The sequence below is a fragment of the Tupaia chinensis genome, unplaced genomic scaffold (genome assembly GCF_000334495.1).
Source record: "Tupaia chinensis unplaced genomic scaffold, TupChi_1.0 Scaffold000622_1, whole genome shotgun sequence".
NCBI lineage: Eukaryota > Metazoa > Chordata > Mammalia > Scandentia > Tupaiidae > Tupaia > Tupaia belangeri.
The window spans coordinates 4,732,818-4,751,175 of record NW_006160142.1 but is presented as its reverse complement, the minus strand read 5'-3'; the positions used below and the strand labels follow the sequence as shown (position 1 = coordinate 4,751,175).

Here is an 18,358-nt window from a genome sequence, read left to right as displayed (position 1 = left end):
CATATTTAATTTATTAATGGATGATGTTTGGATGAAACTTTGGACTTTAGACTTCAGAGTTCATGTTGGAGTAAGTTAAAACTTTTGGAATTATTAGGTTAGAATGGATACGTTTTGCATGCAAGAAGGACATGAATTTGAAGGGACCATAGGTAAAATGCTGTGGAATGAACTGTGTCTCTCTAAAATGTATGTGTTGAAGCCCTAAGCCCTGATGTGACTAGGTTTGGAAACAGGACTTTTAGGAGGTAATTAAGGTTAAATGAGATCAAAAGGGGGGGGTGTCCTAATTTGATAGGATTCGGCCTTATTGTGGCCTTGTAAGAAAAGGAAGACAGAGAGCACACTCTATGCACACATGTGTAGGAAAGGCCATGTGAGCACACAGCAGGAAAGTGCTTGATCTGCAAGCCAGAATGAGAGCCTTCACCAAAATGTGACCCTGCTGGCACCCTGAGCTCAGTCTTTTAGCCCCCAAACTTATTATAAATAAATGTGTGAGAGACAGTGAGAAGGAAAATGAGAAAGCACCCCCATCAGGGGATGGCCATGCCACAATCCCTTCTCATCCTCCTTCCTCCCCCGTGCCTGGTTTGATTTTTAAGCCACTAGGTCCGGGATTTGAACCACCATCGGCCATATGGGAGTCCAGCAACATAATTGCTGCATTATCTGTTGGCCCCCAAATTTCTATGTTTAAGTCATCCAATTTATGATATATTGTTATGGTAGCTAAAAACACTATTATTTCACCCTCTTAATTTTTATTATTATAATTTGCATATTCACTCTTTTTACTAGTTTTTTTATAGATATGTCTAATATTTAAAAAGTATTACGTCTTAGAATTATAGGAAATTACTATTATTATTACAATTCATAAATCGCCTACTTCTGTTTTTTATTCAGTATTCTGTTATTTCTTTCATTTCATTTATTTTCCTATTTGATTTATTTGCAGTTTTTAAATAATATCCTGAGTTGAATGTTTTGTTTCTTTTCTGCCTTTTCCTAGAACTCAGAGTGGGCAAGGATAAGACATTTCATCTGAATGCAGCTTCATTCGGGCTGACTCTTACAGATATTAACAATTAGTAATTTCCTTTTGATGTGATCATTCTTTGGGAAAGGAGATCCTTCTCTCCTATTTCTCTTCGTCTGACTTCTCCTTCTGTCATGATCTCTTCTCCGACTCTCCTGCCTCCTTCTTTCACTATTATCTATCTTTGTGATTCCGCTGGGCCCATTCACATAATTCAGGATGATCTCTCCTTCTCAAGAATCTTAATGTAAGCTCACCTGGATATCTCTGGGAGGTTATTATTCTGCCTATCACATCTGCCCCATGCCTTCCATTGGGGGAGATTATATGACCATACTACCATAGTAATTTCATCATGAGTGGATTATAAATAGGTTGTCTTGACATTATCACTTGTTTTAAATCTCAGAAAAATATTTGATAGGGTCCCGTACTTTGGTTGACAGTGCTACTTAGCAGGCTGAAGCCACATGGGAGGCTAGGGTTAGATTCCTGATCCATCCTTAAATTTTGGTGTGGTAGGGCTTGTTTGTAGTCCCAGCTACTTAGGAGGCTAAGGATTGTGACATAGTGAGACCCTGTCAAAACAAAGCAAAATATTATATAGTATATATTTATATTATAAATATTATATATTTATGTATTTCATATGTATATTATAAATATATAATCAATAAGCTAGATTGTTTTTAAAGTTATTATTTATTTATTTTTAGAGATATTTTTTGCTATAGGGCATGTGCCCTCGTTGGAGAGACAGAGAGAAATGGAAGGCGAGAAATCAGCTGCTCGCCCTCCGCCCCCACCCCCCAGTTGGGGATGGACATGCCATAGTACCTTCTCCTCCATTCTACTCGGGATTTTGGGCATGGATGCACACGTGCCCATTGTGAATTTCAAGGCTCCAGGTCTGAGACTTAAACCGAGTTGACTAGGTGGGAGTCCACTGACATTACCTTTACATCATCTGCTGGTCCTTATAAACTAAATTTTAGAATCATTATGTACCTAGATGATGTCTTCAACATTTGGATAAGTTAGTTATGTTACACTAATGGCGTCTTTTGGTTTCAGTATGTTAATCTGCAAGTCACTTAATAGCAAAATAATTATATTTTTCATACTTGAAAAAATGTCAAAAAGTAATAACTTTCTAATTAAAATGATTATTAACCTGATAACAGCAGAATACAAAATATGCACTCACTGAATTTTTACAAAGGCAAAAGGATAACTAATTAATTAATTAATACTGTCTTCTGTCCTTCAATGAAGAATAATATAAATTTTTTTTTTTGCATGACTTAGTAGAACTAATCAGGGCTGATGAGGAAAAAAAATATGGTATGTTGGTATGTTTGTCACAGATAAAGATGAGCTTTTTTTAAATTTTTCTTTTTTTGAGAGGTTTTTGCTAAAGGTGCATGCGCTCGCCAGAAAGAGAGTGAGACACAGAGAGACAGAAAGTGAGAAATAACCCCCTGGGGAGGATGGCCATGCCACAGTCCCTTCTCCTCCATTCTCCTCTGAGGATCTTGGACATGCACGCACATGCTCCTGGCATGAGTTTAAGCCTCTGAGTCCAGGAATTGAATTGTGGTAGACTACATGGGAGTCCAACAACATAGCTATAATGCCAACGGCTGGTCCCCAAGATGAGCTATATTTTATATGTATTATTTTTCTGATTTTGACCCCAAATATAGGTAATAGGCTATATGAGCAAAGTGCACAGTTGGAACCTTTTATTTATTTATTTTAAGATGTGTGTTAGCCCCAAAGCACTATTGGTTGGAAGTGCTTAATATCAACTTTTATTTTTGGCATAGTTTATCAAAATAGAAACCTCTGATGATTCTCTTTTAAAACACTTTTTGCATTTATTCAGTGATAGAGAAAAAAAAATTATCTTAACCTTCAGTATTCTACTAGCCGATAACCTGCCAGTATCTGAAAAAAGAAAAAAGGGTTCTGAGGGCCGTGTTTTCATCAATCAAAAGATAAAACATCTCAGATTGATCTGGCCCAAAACAACGGCAGAAGTACCTTGTGAGTATTCATTTTCTGAAAGCTAGGTTCACTACTGCAAAAACTAAATGCACAACTGACCTTCTAAAGGGCAAAGAAATAAGAAGATATGGAGGAAAGAACAAACAAAACAACTTTTTTTGTTTAGTAAAACAGGGATTATTAGTATCTAAATATGACCTAAATGAGGGAGGAGGCAAAATAAAACCTAACTTCTTAACGCCAAGTCTCAGCATTTTTCAGGAACGTAACATCATTAACTATAGTCACTATGTTCTCAGTAGATATCTTGAATTTAATCCTCCTATTTTACTGTGATTTTGTAACTTTCTGACCAGTCGTCCTTACCACCTATGAATGGCCCCAGTCTCTAGAAACCACTGTTCTACATTCTATTTCTGTGAGGTCAACTCTTTTAGATTCTACTCATGAGTGAGATCTGTATTTGTCTTTTTGTACTCAATACATTTTAGTTAGCATAATATGCTCCAGGTTCATCAACGTTACTACAGATGGTAGAATTTCCTTCCTTTTTAATGACTGAGTAAACTTGTAGTTACTGATCCTGCTTTTTTTTTTTTTTAAATAGGCATTATTAGGTAAGGATGAAGATGCTATTTTTTTTAAGCCTGAAGCTATTTAAATATTACATTAGTTATTATTACATATTTAAAGATCCTAGGGCTAGGGTTAAACTATTTTAATATTATACAGATACAAAGGATATTTATAACATCTTTACATTAAAATGAATTAATACTAAGAAACACTAGCATTTCAATACTCGATTTAAAAATTAAGCATTGATAAGACTCTTTTTTTTTTTGGAGAAGTTTTTTTCACTATAGGGCCTGTGCGCTCTCCAGACAGAGAGAGACAGAGAGACAGAAAATGAGAAATCACCCCCCCAGGGGGGATGGTCACGCCACAATCCCTTCTCCTCCATTCTCCTCTCGGGATCTTGGGCACGCACGCACATGCACCCGGCGTGAGTTTTAAGCCACCGGGTCTGGAACGTGAACCGTGGTCGACTACGTGGGAGTCCAGTGACATAGCCATTACGCTAACTGCTGGTTCCCAGCATTGACAAGACTCTTGAAAGATTTGATTTCTCTCACCAATCTGGTCCTCCTTTCTCTTCCCATAAATAACAGTGTCCTCAAATGCACTGATATAATTTCTAGCTCATCTTTTTAATTTTAATCACATTTTGTTTTTGCTTTTGTCTTTTTGTTATTTTTTAACATCCAATAAACAAATATTGTGTAAATTTAAGATGTGCAACATGATCATTTGATGTATGTCTTTATTGTCTTTATCCAATCAAATTAATAACACATCTTTCACCATCCATGCTGAGCATTAGATCACCAGAATTCATTCATCTTAAAACTGAAAGTGTGTAACTTTGGCATCTCCCCATTTTCCCTGGTTCTCCAGCACCTGGCAACCACTAACCTATTCTTTGTTTCTATGAGTTTGTCCTAAATGTCACATAAAATTGTATATTCTTCAGAAGATCTATTTTTAAAATTTTTATTTATTCATTCCTTATTTTAATTTGACTCCCCCCCCACACACACACGCCCCAAGAGAGAGAGGGAGAAAGAAGAGAGAGAGAGGGCAAGTGAGGAAGCAAGCCACCAGGTCCAGGACTTGAACCGTACTTGGCCATGTGGGAGTGTCCATCACCTTAACCACCACACCAACTGCCGGTCCCCAGAAGATGATTTTTAAGGTAAGCGACAATAAGTTTCTAGGGTTCATCAATGTGTGTTCATATATATTGTGCAATATAATATTCTGATCTGTGAATATCCAACTATTTATTAAGCCAAGCTTCCATATGTGGACATTTGGGTGGGCTTCATCTTTTTCTATTATGAAACTGTATGACTATAAACATTTTTGGATGTGCCTTCTGGTACACAGAGAGAAGGCTTGTCTGCTGTACGTGTCCAGGAATAAAATTTCTGAGTCACTAGGAGTCATTTCTGTTAACACTTTTCAGTTAACTAAATATGGCAAAGTGTCTTTGCTAGTACTTAAATACCCACCAGCAGTTCATAATAGAGCTAATCCACATCCTTGTGAACTCGATATTATCAAACAATTTAATTTTTATCCACAAAGTGGATATAAAATATTATCTCTCTCTGAAGACTTTAGTGTGTATTTCCCTGGTTGCTAATGAGGTTTGGTATCTTTTTGTATGTTATTGGTTATTCCTTATGCATCAACTTAGAGAAAACTTATAATTAAACATACAGCAAAGTTATATAGATAAACACTACCTATGTCACCATTTATGAATTTAAAAAGTATCTATCTATAGTACTTTTTTTTATACAAAAGGATTTATTAAAAAAAACAGTAAGATACTACTACATCATGACACTGTCACATTGGGCTTTTTTTTTTTGAGAGATTTTCACTGTAGGGCGCGTGCGCTTGCCAGACAGACAGAGAGAGACATAGAGACAGAAAGCGAGAAGTCACCCCCCAGGGGGGATGGTCACGCCGCGATCCCTTCTCCTCCATTCTCCTCTCGGGATCTTGGGCACGCACGCACACGCGCCCAGCGTGAGTTTTAAGCCACCGGGTCCGGGGCACGAACCGCGGTCGACTACGTGGGAATCCAGCGACATAGCCATTACACTAACTGCTGGTTCATATCCCTCAAATTTTCCTATTCTGATGATAAAAGAGGCAATACATTTTTATACAAAAGGATTTATTAAAAAACCAGTAAGACACTACTACATCATGACACTGTCACACTGGGCTTTTAACACAAGACTTGCTCTACAATACTGGGGGGTAGGGCATAAAACACAAATTGATTCTGAAGCATAGCAATTAAGAAATAAATAATGAAAGCAAATTTCTTTTAATGAGAACTCAGAATTAAACTTCAGAGGGACCCAACGTCATACTTCTATTTGGGGACTTGATACAAAAAATTTAGTTTGAACTGTTATTAGCAGGTGGCAGGAGCCACCTTCAAATGAATCCTCAAATTGGAAAATACTGCTTCACCACTTGTAGGGAATAAGTTGCAAATGGAATAATTTAGTATGATTTGTAGCTATTTTGATCACCACCTCGCCTGGATACTTTCCCATAACCACTCTGCTGGTTGCTATAATCACCATATGTAATTGTTGTAACCAGTGTAGTCATATCCTCCATAACCACCGTAACCTTGGCTGTTATATCCATAGTTGCCATAGCCTTGATTCCAATAGTTACTATATCCCTGGTTCCAGTTTTGACTGGGGCCACCACCTCTTCCACGAGCTCTTCCTGCAAATCCTCCTCTAGATCCCCACTGGTGCTATTGCTGATACTATTCCTTTGACATGGCTACTTTTATTTCACATTCACTAAGACCAACATTGTGGTATTTCTTTTTCATTATCTTCTTCACTGGTTCGTCTTCCTTAAAAGTAATAAAGCAGAACCCATGCCTGTGATTGATCTTGTTGTTCATGGGGAGCTCTATGGATTCCACCTCACCAAAACCACCAAAGTACTCCTTTATTTTCTCTTCAGGTGTGTCTGGAGAAAGGCTACCAACAAAAATTTTTTTAACCGGCTCTTTTAGTTTTCATGGCTTTGGCCCTTTTAGGATCAATCACCTTCCTATTCAATTTAGGTTCTTTCTGATCCATGACCTTATCTACACTCTCCAACTCTTTAAATAGCACAAAGCCAAAACCCCTTGATCACCTTGTGATAGGATCTAACTTCAGAGTGCAGTCTACAACTTCACCAAATTTGGAAAAGTAGTCCTTCAGATCTTTCTTTGTAGTGCCCAAGATCCTGAGAGGAGAATGGAGGAGAAGGGATTGTGGTGTGACCATCCCCCCTGGGGGGTGATTTCTGGGGAGGAATTTGAATGGCCTTCATCCTCCTCGTTCTTACTGGCGTCGATCTTCGCCCCCTCTGACTTGGCATTCTCTATCTATAGTACTTTAAGTTTAATCACCTGTCTTTTTATACTGTCCTTATCTTATTTATTTTTAAATTTTTATTTTAATTTATGTTTAATCACATATATCTTTACATTGTACAGCATTGCTTTTTCCAGCACAAATACCATGCATATCAGTCAAGACAAAGATATTACTATATACATTATCATCAGCAAATAGCTTTTCATTTTTTGGTCAATTAAGTATATTTGCTTGTTCTTCCTCTGCTCCCCTCTATCCTTCCCTCTATTTTCCATTCTCATATTACCCTCATTCTTACTATCTCTAGTATTCGCTGTTGCCCTCTGTGCTGCTATACCTTCCAAACTTTCAGTTTCTGCTGTAGAGGACAATCAGTCAGTCCATACTGAACAGGGACATACAAAGTCTGTCTTTCATAGTCTTTTGCTTAGCATTAAGTCTTCCATATTTGTCCATGTTGTATCAAATGTCAGAGTCTCATTTTTTTTATGGCTGAGCAGTATTCTATAGAGTACATATGCCACATTTTCCTATCTAATCATCTATTTTAGGTTGATTCCATGTCCTAGCAATTGTAAATAATGCTGTGATAAACATGGATGTGCAAGTGTTTTTCTGACTGACAGTTTTTCTGTCCTTTGGGTAAATACCTAAGAGTGGAATTATAGGGTCATATGATAGTTTTATTTGTAGGTTTCTGAGGAACTCCATATCATTCCCAAAGTGGTTGTGCTCATCTGCATTCTCAGCAACTGTGTGGGAGAGTTCCCTTATCAGGACAGCCTCACCAGCACTTAACCTTATTTATTTTCTTAATTTTAGCCATTCTGACGGGTTAAGTTCTATCTCATTGTGGTTTTGATTTGCATTTCCCTTATGGTAAGAGATGTCAAACAAATTTTCATATGCTTTTGCCATTCACATCTTTGGAGAATTGTCTGTTCAGCTCATTTTCCAATCTTTTAATTGGTTTGATTATTTATTTATTTTTTTGTAGGCAAGCTGCTTGAGTTCCCTGTATGTTCTGGTTATCACTCTACTATCTGAGGAATAATTTGCAAATATATTTTCCCGCTCCAAGGGTTGTCTTCTCACTCTAATTATTATCTCTTTTGTTGTGCAGAAGCTTCTCAGCCTAATATAGTCTCATTTGTCTATTTTTGGGACAATTGCCTGTGCTTTGGAAGTCTTCTTTAATAAGTCTTTGCCTACTTCAAGGTCTCCAAGAGTTTTTCCTCTGTTTTCCACCAGTATTTTTATAGTTTGAGGTTCTAAGTTTAGATCCTCAATGCATTTTGAGTTGATTTTTGTTAGTGGCAAAAAATAAGGATTCAGTTTAATTCTTCTGCAGGTGGATATCCATTTCTCCTAGCACTATTTGCTGAAGAGATTTTCTTTTTCTGCCCTGGATGTTCTTGTGCCCTTTGTCATGGATCAATTGGCTGTATGTTTGGGGGTTTTGAGGAGTTCTCAATTTCATTCCATTAGTCTACCTGTCTAGTCTACCTGTCTTTTTTTGTGCTAGTACCATGCTGTTTAACGATCTAATGTCCTTCTTTGTCTCTCCTTACATCTTTCCTCTTACGGTATATTTTGTGTGATACCAGTATCACTACTCCAAGCTTTTTTTTTTTGTTTTCATTTGCATAGAGTATCTTTTTTCAGTCCTTTACTTTTGGTCTATGTATGTCCATATCAGTGAAGTGTGTTTCTTGTAAGCAGCATATAGATGGCTTCTGTTTTTGTATCCATTCAGTCAATCTTTTCAAAGGAGAATTTAATCCATTAACAGTCAACCTTATTATTGATATGTGTAGACTTATCCCTATCATTTTGTGAGCAATTTTCTCTGTTGTTTTTGTTCTCCTATTTATGTTTTTCTCTCTTTAGTTATCCTGATACAACAGTCCCCTCAGTATTTCCTGTAGAGCTGGTCTAGTATTGGTGAATTCTTTCCGTTTTTATTTATCTGAGTGTTCTTTCATTTGTTCTTCCCATTTGAAGGGTAATCTTGCTGGATATAGTATTCTTGATTGAAATTGTTTTTCTTTTAATATTTTGAATATGTCTTTCCATTCTTTCCTTGCCTGCATTGTTTTAGTCGAGAGGTCTGACGCTAGCATAATGGAATAAACTTTATAAGTAACTTGACGTTTCTCCCTTGCCATTTTTAGAATATTGTCTTTGTCTTCAACTTTACCAATCTTGTTATGATGTGCAGGGGGAAGATCTTATTGTGTTGATTCTATTTGGGGTCCTTTTTATTTCTTGGGCCTATATTTGGAAAATATTCAGATAGTATTTTATGAAAGAGGTTTTCCATGCCTTTAGTAGATTTCTCTTCTTTTGGAAAACCCATATGCAGCTATTCAGGCATTTCATGCTGTCTAGAATTTCCTGTATGTTGTCCTCAATATCTTTAGCTGTTTTTTCATTCTTTTTGGTAATTTAGTCTATGTTGAAGGCTTTGTCTTCAAGGTCAGAAATTCTTCCTTCCTCATGGTCCGATCTGCTGTTAATGCTTTCTAGGGAGATTTTAATTTCTTGTATTGTATTCTTCATTTCCAGAAGTTCTGTTTGATTCTTTTTTAGGGTGTCTATTTATGAAATTCCTCTCTCATGTTCTGAAATGATATTCTCATTTCCTAGAACTGATCATCTATTTTCTCTTGCATCTCATTGAGTTTTGTCATTATGAATATTTGGAATTCAATAGTGCTACCCACTGTTGGTGAGGGGCTACTATGCTCACCTCGAGGAGAATGCTACCTTGTTTTCTCATGTGTCTTCAAGATCTTTACTGGTTTCTAGTCTTCTAATGCAGTATTCACTTTTTTCTATTTATTGGAGTACCGTCTTTAATACTAAAAGAGGAAATTTCACCCTTACTTCCCAGATGTGTTCCTATTGGAGGGCTGTTTCTTCCAGTTCAGAGCAGTTACGGGTATGCTCAGGTGCTTGTTTCCTCTGTCAGACATTCAGCTTTTGATGAGCTGGCAGCAATCTAAGGAGATATAACTTAGATCAAGGCATGTGCTGCTTGATGACCAGCATATGGGATGAGGTACTGAAAGTTCCATAGTACTATTTAGTATACACTCCCAGGCCCTGAGTGTAGACTCATGAGAGGAGGCCTGCCCCAAGCAGTCTCAAGTCTCCTGGTGGGCAGGGTAAGCCCAGGCTGCCAGAGTGGTGGGCAACCAACTTGCTAAAGTTCCGAAGTTATTCCTAGGCTCCAAGTATGGATTCACCCGAAGAGCCTGCCCAGACCTTACTTAACTCTCTTACAAGTCTTTTGTGTTCTTTTTAATCTCTACTTGCCATTATAGCTGTAACCTTTTTCTAACTCACACATTATTTCCATTCTGTTCATATAAACTTAATTAATTTTATATTTAGATTTTTTTTATATCCACAGAATTCCTTAACTTTGTTATTAATCTTTGTGGTTTTACGCACATATAGTTATGTATATTACTAAATCGGTTTTATTCCTTATTTTAGGCTAGAGAATAAAGAATAAAATCAATTTAGTAATATACATACATAACTTTTATTTTCTATATATCTTTTAATATTGAATTGAAGGGCAAGAGAAGATATCTGGTCTCTCTTAATTTAAAGGGTATAATCTAAAATATCACCATTAAAATTATGTTTACTGTAGGTTTTGTTCAGCTACCCATTTTTAACTTAAAGAAATCTTCATGTATTTGCAGGTTGATATAAATTTTGCATGAATAGCTTTTCTGCATCTATTGAGATATTCATTTGATTTTTCTCTTTTTTTAAATATTTAAAATGAAATGATCATTTTTAGGCAAGACTAATTTGGTCATTATATATTATGGCTTTATATATCATTGGATTTATTTTTCTATTAGTCTGCATAGGATGTCAGCATCTATATTTATGATAGATATCAAACTATAGTTTCCAGTTTTGTATTTTTATTTCTTGTTTCTAATATCCTTGTTATGCTATGGGAAGCAGAACTAGGCCTCTAAAAGTCTGAACATTCACTAGAAAGGTATGTCCTTGAGATGAACTCTTTGCCTGAACCTAGAAGAGGAGCCTTGGAGTAATCTGCATGATGAGAATGTTTTGCATGTCTGAGGCTTAGGGCTATAAGTCCCAGTTTGGTCAGATAGTTATGCTAATTATAATATATGATGAATTCATCTTTTTGTTCTGGGGGGCTTGATTCCCTGTATCTAAGGGCAGTCACATTAGTACTGTTTGACTACCTGAGAGATCCTAATCAAAACACTAGACACCAAAGTTCATTTGGGCTTCCCTGGTTGACAATACTTTCACATGTTGTTGTAAGGACATTACTGCTGGGAGAATTAAATGAATCCACGAGACTGGGAATGGACATCTGCAAGCTTTTGCCTGGGTTCTTCTAGAATTTAGCCCATGGTCTTTTTCCTTTTGTTGACTTTATTATTTTGTTTAATAAACCATAACCAATGTTATAACAGCTTTCCTGAATTCTGAGTCCTTCTAGCTCATTATTGAGTCTAAGGGCAATCTTGGCAAGAGTCAGCTTCAGAAGCTGAATTCAATGAGTGACATTGACTGACTGACACATGGTGAAAGCATTGTTTAGGACAGGGAAGGATGATGGCATGGAGGATGACACATCTTTGATACCTGGATGGCTATCAAGTCACAATGTACTGTGAACGTTACCAATAGAATTTAGAAATGACAGGCTTACTTCCTAGGAAGCTGGCTCACTGGATAAATAAACATTGCAAAATAATTAAAATGTGGAATTTGTAGTATACTGGTAATTTTACTCTGTAATAGCTATAGTGGCATGGTCCCATAAGGGCAACTTACAGTTTGGGTCTGGAGACCTCCCTGACAACACTGGGTTTATGTTTACCTGCAACCTGGGGCTGACTGAAGGCTGGATGTATATTCTGGTATCAAGACCCTTTCTCTTGTTTGTCCTAGAAATAAAATAAACAAAAAAGGAAATTTTGCTACTTGGAACAATATGGATGAATCTAAATGTCATTATATTAAGTGAAATAAGCCAGAAGGGCCAGCAAATAGCATAGTGGTTGTATCACTGGATTCCCACATGGTTCACTGTGACTCAAGTCCCAGACCCTGTGGTTTGAGAGTCATGCTGGGCATGTGTGTGTGTGTGCATGCCCAAGATCCCAGGAGGAGAAAAGAAGAGAAGGGATTGTGGTGTGGCCATGCGCCCAAGAGGTGATTTCTTACTTTTCTTCTTACTGCCTCTGTCCCTCTCTCTCTTGTTGGTGAGTGCACGTGCCCTAAGGCAAAAATCTCTTAAAACAAAAATAAAAGAGAGGGAAATAAGCCTGAAACAGAAGGACAAATATTCTATGATACCCGTTATACAATAAATCTACAACAGTAAAACTCATAGAAGCATAGAGTAGAATGATGGTTGCCAGTGGCTGGGCAGAGGGGAAAACAAGGAAAGAGTAATCAAACAGTATGAATTTTCAATTTAACAAAAATAAATAATCCTTGATACCTACAAAAAAACACAGTGCCTATTACAATATTAGCAATATTGTAATGTATACTTAAAATTTTTATGAGAGATCTTATGGTGTATTCTTATCACTAAAAAAAATAATAATAAAAATAGTGAGAGTGGAAGGAACTTCTAGAAGTGATGGATAGGCTTATGTCTTAGTTTGTAGTGATGGTTCCACAGCTGTATGCTTAGCTCTAAACTCATCAAGTTACATACACAAATTATGTCTAATTTTTTTTGTATGTACAAAACAGAAGAATTTGGGAAATACAAGAATCATTAAATTATCTGTACAATTGCTCTTTTTTTGTTTTTACTCACATGTTTACAAATTTATTTCCCTCCTTTTTACATCGTGTTTTCCAAATACAATTATTTCCTTCTGCCTGTCATTTGTGCTGCCTGAAATTTTCTTTAGTAATCCATCTGCTGTGCTAAATTTTTTCAAGTATTTGGCTTAACGTATGTTTATTTTTTCTTTATTTTTGAAAGATATATAATTTTATAGATTTAAAATTCTAGAGTGAGAGCTATTCTTGGACAGCACATTTAAAATATTTAATTACAGTTTGACTTTCATTTTTGTTATTGAGAAATCAGCTGACAACTTAACTCTTGTCATATTCTTCTCAAGATAGTCAGACATCTTTTTCCAGTAGTTTTTAATATTTTCTCTTTGTCTTTGGTTTCTTGCAATTTCTTTATAATGTCTTCAACTGTAAGTTGTTTTCTTATTTTTATGCTGTCTGGAATATAGCTGAAATTTTTATTTGAGGATTTGTGTCTTTTATTTGTTCTTGGAAATTTGAAGTTATTATTTTTTGAATATTACTTCTCCCTGTTTCTCTTTAGTATTGTCTTCTGGAACTCTGAGAAGTAAAATGTTATGCTTTCTTACTCTATTCTCCCTTAGTTTGTATTCCAAGTAATTTGTGCAGATAAACTTTTCAAGTTCTTTAATATGTTTCCCCCCCAGTTTTTTTCTAACCAACAATGTATTTTTAGGTTGTTTAGACCTATTATATATTTACCTTTCTTTTTAAAAATATTTATTTATATATTTTATTTGTTGTTATTATTATTTAATTTGATGAGAAAAGGAAATAGAGAAAGTGAGAGAGCAAGCCAGGTCCGAGACTTGAACCATGGTCGGCCATGTGGGAGTCCAACATCTTAATCACCACACTACCTGAGGGCCCCAAGAACTATTATATGTTCACCTTTCTAGGGCTTATTTTCAGTTCACTTTATATTACTTTTTTTCACTTTCAGGAATCTCTTTCAGGTACTAGCAGGTAGCATGGGAGTTAAGATGCTGCACTTCCACATGTTCAACCACAGTTTGACTCCCGAACCTGGTGGCTTTCTTTCTTTCTCTGTTTTGTGAACACATGTGTCCTTTAGCACATCAAACAATAATAACAAATAAAATTAAATAAATAATTTTAAAAACTCTCTTGTATATTAAAACATGTAAAGCATTTTATTATCTAGAAATTCTAAAATCATGTGTCCTTTTGGTTCTAATATTTCTATTGTTTCTGGTATTGCTTATATTTGTTTTGTCATTTTCAATGTGCATTCATGTTTCTTGGAAATGTATCTGTGATAATTCTTTGAAGCCTGAGTTATTTTGTGTTTTTCTGCATTATTTATGTTTGCCTCTAAAAATGCCTGAAGATATTACAATTAAAGATATCTTTAAAATTCATTTTTTACCTTCACATTTTCCATATGCCACAGTGTAGGGACAAACCTTCAAATCCATATAAGAACTTGCTTGTAGTTATAAAATTTTGTGGGAGAGCTTTCTCCTCTACCAGTTGCCAGGTAGAGGTTTCTTGTTTCTTGTTTCTTATTTCCTGTTATAGGACTGGCTTCTTTCTACTTCATCTTTGCATTGTGGACATAACTCATGAGCTAGGATTTTTCTAAAGGTTTCCCATTTTTTTGCCAATGTTAGGCAGAATCTAGGTTTTCCTTCTGGCCCTCATCCTCCTTTAAAATGTACATATCAAAACCAAAGATCATTTGCCAGGATTTTGGCATATACCACATGGTGAAAAATAGCATCAAAATTGACTTTACCTGTTATATTCCAGCTGTTGTTTGAGTTTTGGTTTCTGATTTGTGCTTTCTTTTTCACTGGTTCAGTTATTTGTTTCCTTTTTTCTTTAACTTTAAATATTTTGGTTTTTTTTATTGTTATGAAGATTGATGTATATTTATTAAAAAAGGAAACATGTATTCTTTTTACTTACAAAAATTTGATATAATTCCAATTGTAAAGTAAAAATTTAATTATTGCTTACATAACCAATTAGCATTTTGATGTATTTTATTTCAGACTGTCTCACATCCACATGCACATATTCACACTCTCATACAGCACATATATATTGCATATATAACATTGGTTTCTATAAAAATATTTTGTCCTATTGCTAAGCTTTTCTCAGAACTTTAACTTGTGATATCTTCTTAATTTTCTTATTACAAAAGTAGCACATGTCAAATTAGGAAACTTAGAAAATACAAATAATGAGAGAAAGAATGAAGAAGTATTACTACCTGTCAATAACAGTTATCATTTGATTTTATGTCAAGTAAATTTATACTGTATCATCTCTCTTGTAGCTTACTTTTCTTTACTCAATGTATTAGGTGCTTTTATCAGTTACTGAATGTAGATCCAAAAGATCTTAAATGACTCATAGAATCCCATTATGTTAACAAGAAAAACTAGTCCAATATAACTAATGCTTATAAAATTATTTATACATTATATATACATTTCCTTTATGTACATAGAATAAAATTGAAGTTGTTAAAAAACGTAATTTCATTTATGTTTGTTATTTTATATAATGCTATAATATAATAACTTTTCTTACATATGCATGTTTTTCCATATTTCAAATGTTTCTCTTTGTATAGAGTTCCACTAGTAGAGTTATGAAAACTCAAAATAGGAATGTTCTTAAGGATCTTTGATGATGAGTAACAAATCGTTGCTTGGAAAACTTACACCAATGTCAGTTCTTACCAGCACTTTTTAACTATTTCTGGAACTTTGAGTTATCTTTTCCCTTCATCAATCCAGAAATTTTGTTATGTAAAAATACTTTTAAAGAGGTGTTTTCTTACTTATATTTTAATTCTTTAATTACTAAACTAAATATTTTCCATATTCATTATACCATAGAGTGTTTACCTTTCACCTGCTGCTTATTTTTTAATAAAGTATTTTTCTACTTGGTTCTAGTGCTTTTCATCTAATGTTGAGAACCTTCATTAAGTCAAACTTTTATTATATTATGAAACTATTTTTTAAGCTTTTTAGTTTTAATTTAGTTTACTTTTAAATATTATTTGGGCATGCAAAATCTTTAGTTGTTGTATACTTAATTTTACAGTTAATTTTTGCTGTAATTTTTTCTATTGCATTTTGACTGAAAAAGTCTTTTCCTTCTTATATTGTTGCCATTTTCCATTAAAATACATATATAGAATCCAACTGGAGTATATTTTAATATATGGAATCAAATGTAGGTCTGGTTTTATATTTTTAAATAATAGTTGACCATTTAACCAGACCAAGTATATCTGTATCTTTAAACTCACTCAGAATATTTGATGCATTTTTTATTTTGGCATTTTAGAAAATTAAAAGCACAGAACTAAAATGCAAGTATAAAAAGCCAAATGGTTTCTTTTGCTTCTACCTTTGCATATTCATTTTTAAGTACAGTATGGCTGCTCATCCTATTTTATATGCCTGCATCATTAAATAAAACACTACATAGATTTTTATTTCTTCTTTAGTCCTGGAAAACTTTCCTTTTTCTCTACTCTGTTTTCTTCTTGGCCAGTTTTGCCAATTATAACATAGATTGCTTGTGGATGGTTGTGTCTAAAAGGATATTTATATCTGCGCACGGCTAATTCTAGCCACAGATCTAATGTCAAAATAAAGTAATCAGCATATATCCTGTCCCTTGCCTCTCTTCACCAGTTTCAGATTCTGTTTCAGGGAGCAAAAATACAGCCCCTTTTTCTTCTGCAGTGACAACCCAAGTGTGATAACAGAGTGTTCAATTAGCTGAGCTAATGGAGCAGTTCCCCCAGTTAAATAGCAAGAACAGTTTTGAAGCCTTCATGTTTTCCTGCTCAATTTCAGTCTCTGTGATAACATTTTTAACTGCTCTAAGAATTCTCTTATTTCCAGGCATTCTTCCCCTACCTTTCACAGAACAATAGAATTTTGTTGGCACACAGTGCAACGTTTAAGTCTTATATGTAGTATATTTCCCCAACCCATCTTACCTCTTATTGTCTTTGCATTTCTTCAAAGTTAGGGGAGGGCAGGCTGCCAGTTGCAGGAGACATCTTAGCCACTGTCCTTCACATAGTTTGCTCTAGACCTGCTGTCTTCCTGGAGAGGAAGCTTTCAAAAGTCTGAGAGAAGAAAGTTGAATTGTCACTTTCCCTGAAATATGCAGTGTTGACAGCAAGTGTGATAATTAGCAGAAGATAAAGAACACAGATGCAACAGTGGGACTAATGGTTAGAAGCCATGATTTTAACTCTGTCAGTGCCAGAGGAAGGAGCTGCAACATGGAATATGGAAAAATAAAACCTTGCATTTAAATTGGAAATACTTGAGGCCTAGAGCAGACTCTGCCAAACTTCACTAACTGTAAAGGCTGACACCTTCAACTTTCAGCCTGTTTCCTTACTTTTTTTTTCACGTGAATAGTGTGAAAATAAAATGAGATAATATGTGAAAGTGTTTTGTAAACCAAAAGTGTTGTACAAAATATAAGGATGTGTCATCATTATTAGTCCTGATGTGTGAACAATGAGGGAGGAGGAATTTATTTATAAACCTTTTCTAGTGAGACTTACGGATTAAAACTGAGGAAGATGAGAAAAATGAAATAAGACCAGAGTTACAGATAATCATTTGTTGCAGAGATGCAGCCTTAAGAATGTCCCTCTGAACCTGGCCACATTAGATTTTTATGTACTTTGCTTTTAATCAGTATTGGGAGAAGTGTTATTTTCTTACTGAGTGGAGAACCTGAAATTCAACTCTTTAAGAATAGGTTCCTCGGGAACCAGCAGTTAGCGTAATGGCTATGTCGCTGGACTCCCACGTAGTCGACCGCGGTTCGTGTCCCGGACCCGGTGGCTTAAAACTCACGCACGGCGCGTGTGCGTGCGTGCCCAGGATCCCGAGAGGAGAATGGAGGAGAAGGGATTGCGGCATGACCATCCCCCCGGGGGGTGATTTCTCGCTTTCTGTCTCTATGTCTCTCTCTGTCTGGCGAGCGCACGCGCCCTACAGTGAAAATCTCTCCAAAAAAAAAAAAAAAAAGGATTAGGTTCCTACATCTATCCATTTTCCTTCCATGTATTCACCCATTTATTCATTCGTATGGTCAATGTGCATTTTGTTACTGCATAATGTACTATGTCATACTACAAAATTGCAAAAAAAAAAAAAAAAGAGACAAGGCTTTGCCTTTAGCTCAAACTCCTAAGGAGAATTTTGGATTAAGGAACTAACATGCACATATATGAATTTGTATGATGTATATATTATTTTATATAATGCTATAATATATATAACAACATTATGTATTATAATATTATATGTATAAAAATATAAATGTAGGTGTATTTTTTTCATTGTAGAAAAATAATCTCAGAAGGCCAGATAAGTAAAAATAAACAGTCTACAAAACTACATGAAGAGCATAGGTACAAATTCAAAGGTCATGCTATGTCACTTGAGAG

At 35.3% G+C, this 18,358-nt stretch overlaps 1 pseudogene; it reads right to left on the bottom strand.

Moving 5' to 3' along the window:
* Positions 1-6,020: 6,020 nt before the first annotated feature.
* LOC102481201 (heterogeneous nuclear ribonucleoprotein D0 pseudogene) overlaps positions 6,021-18,358 on the bottom strand; it is a 55,897-nt pseudogene continuing 43,559 nt past the window's right edge.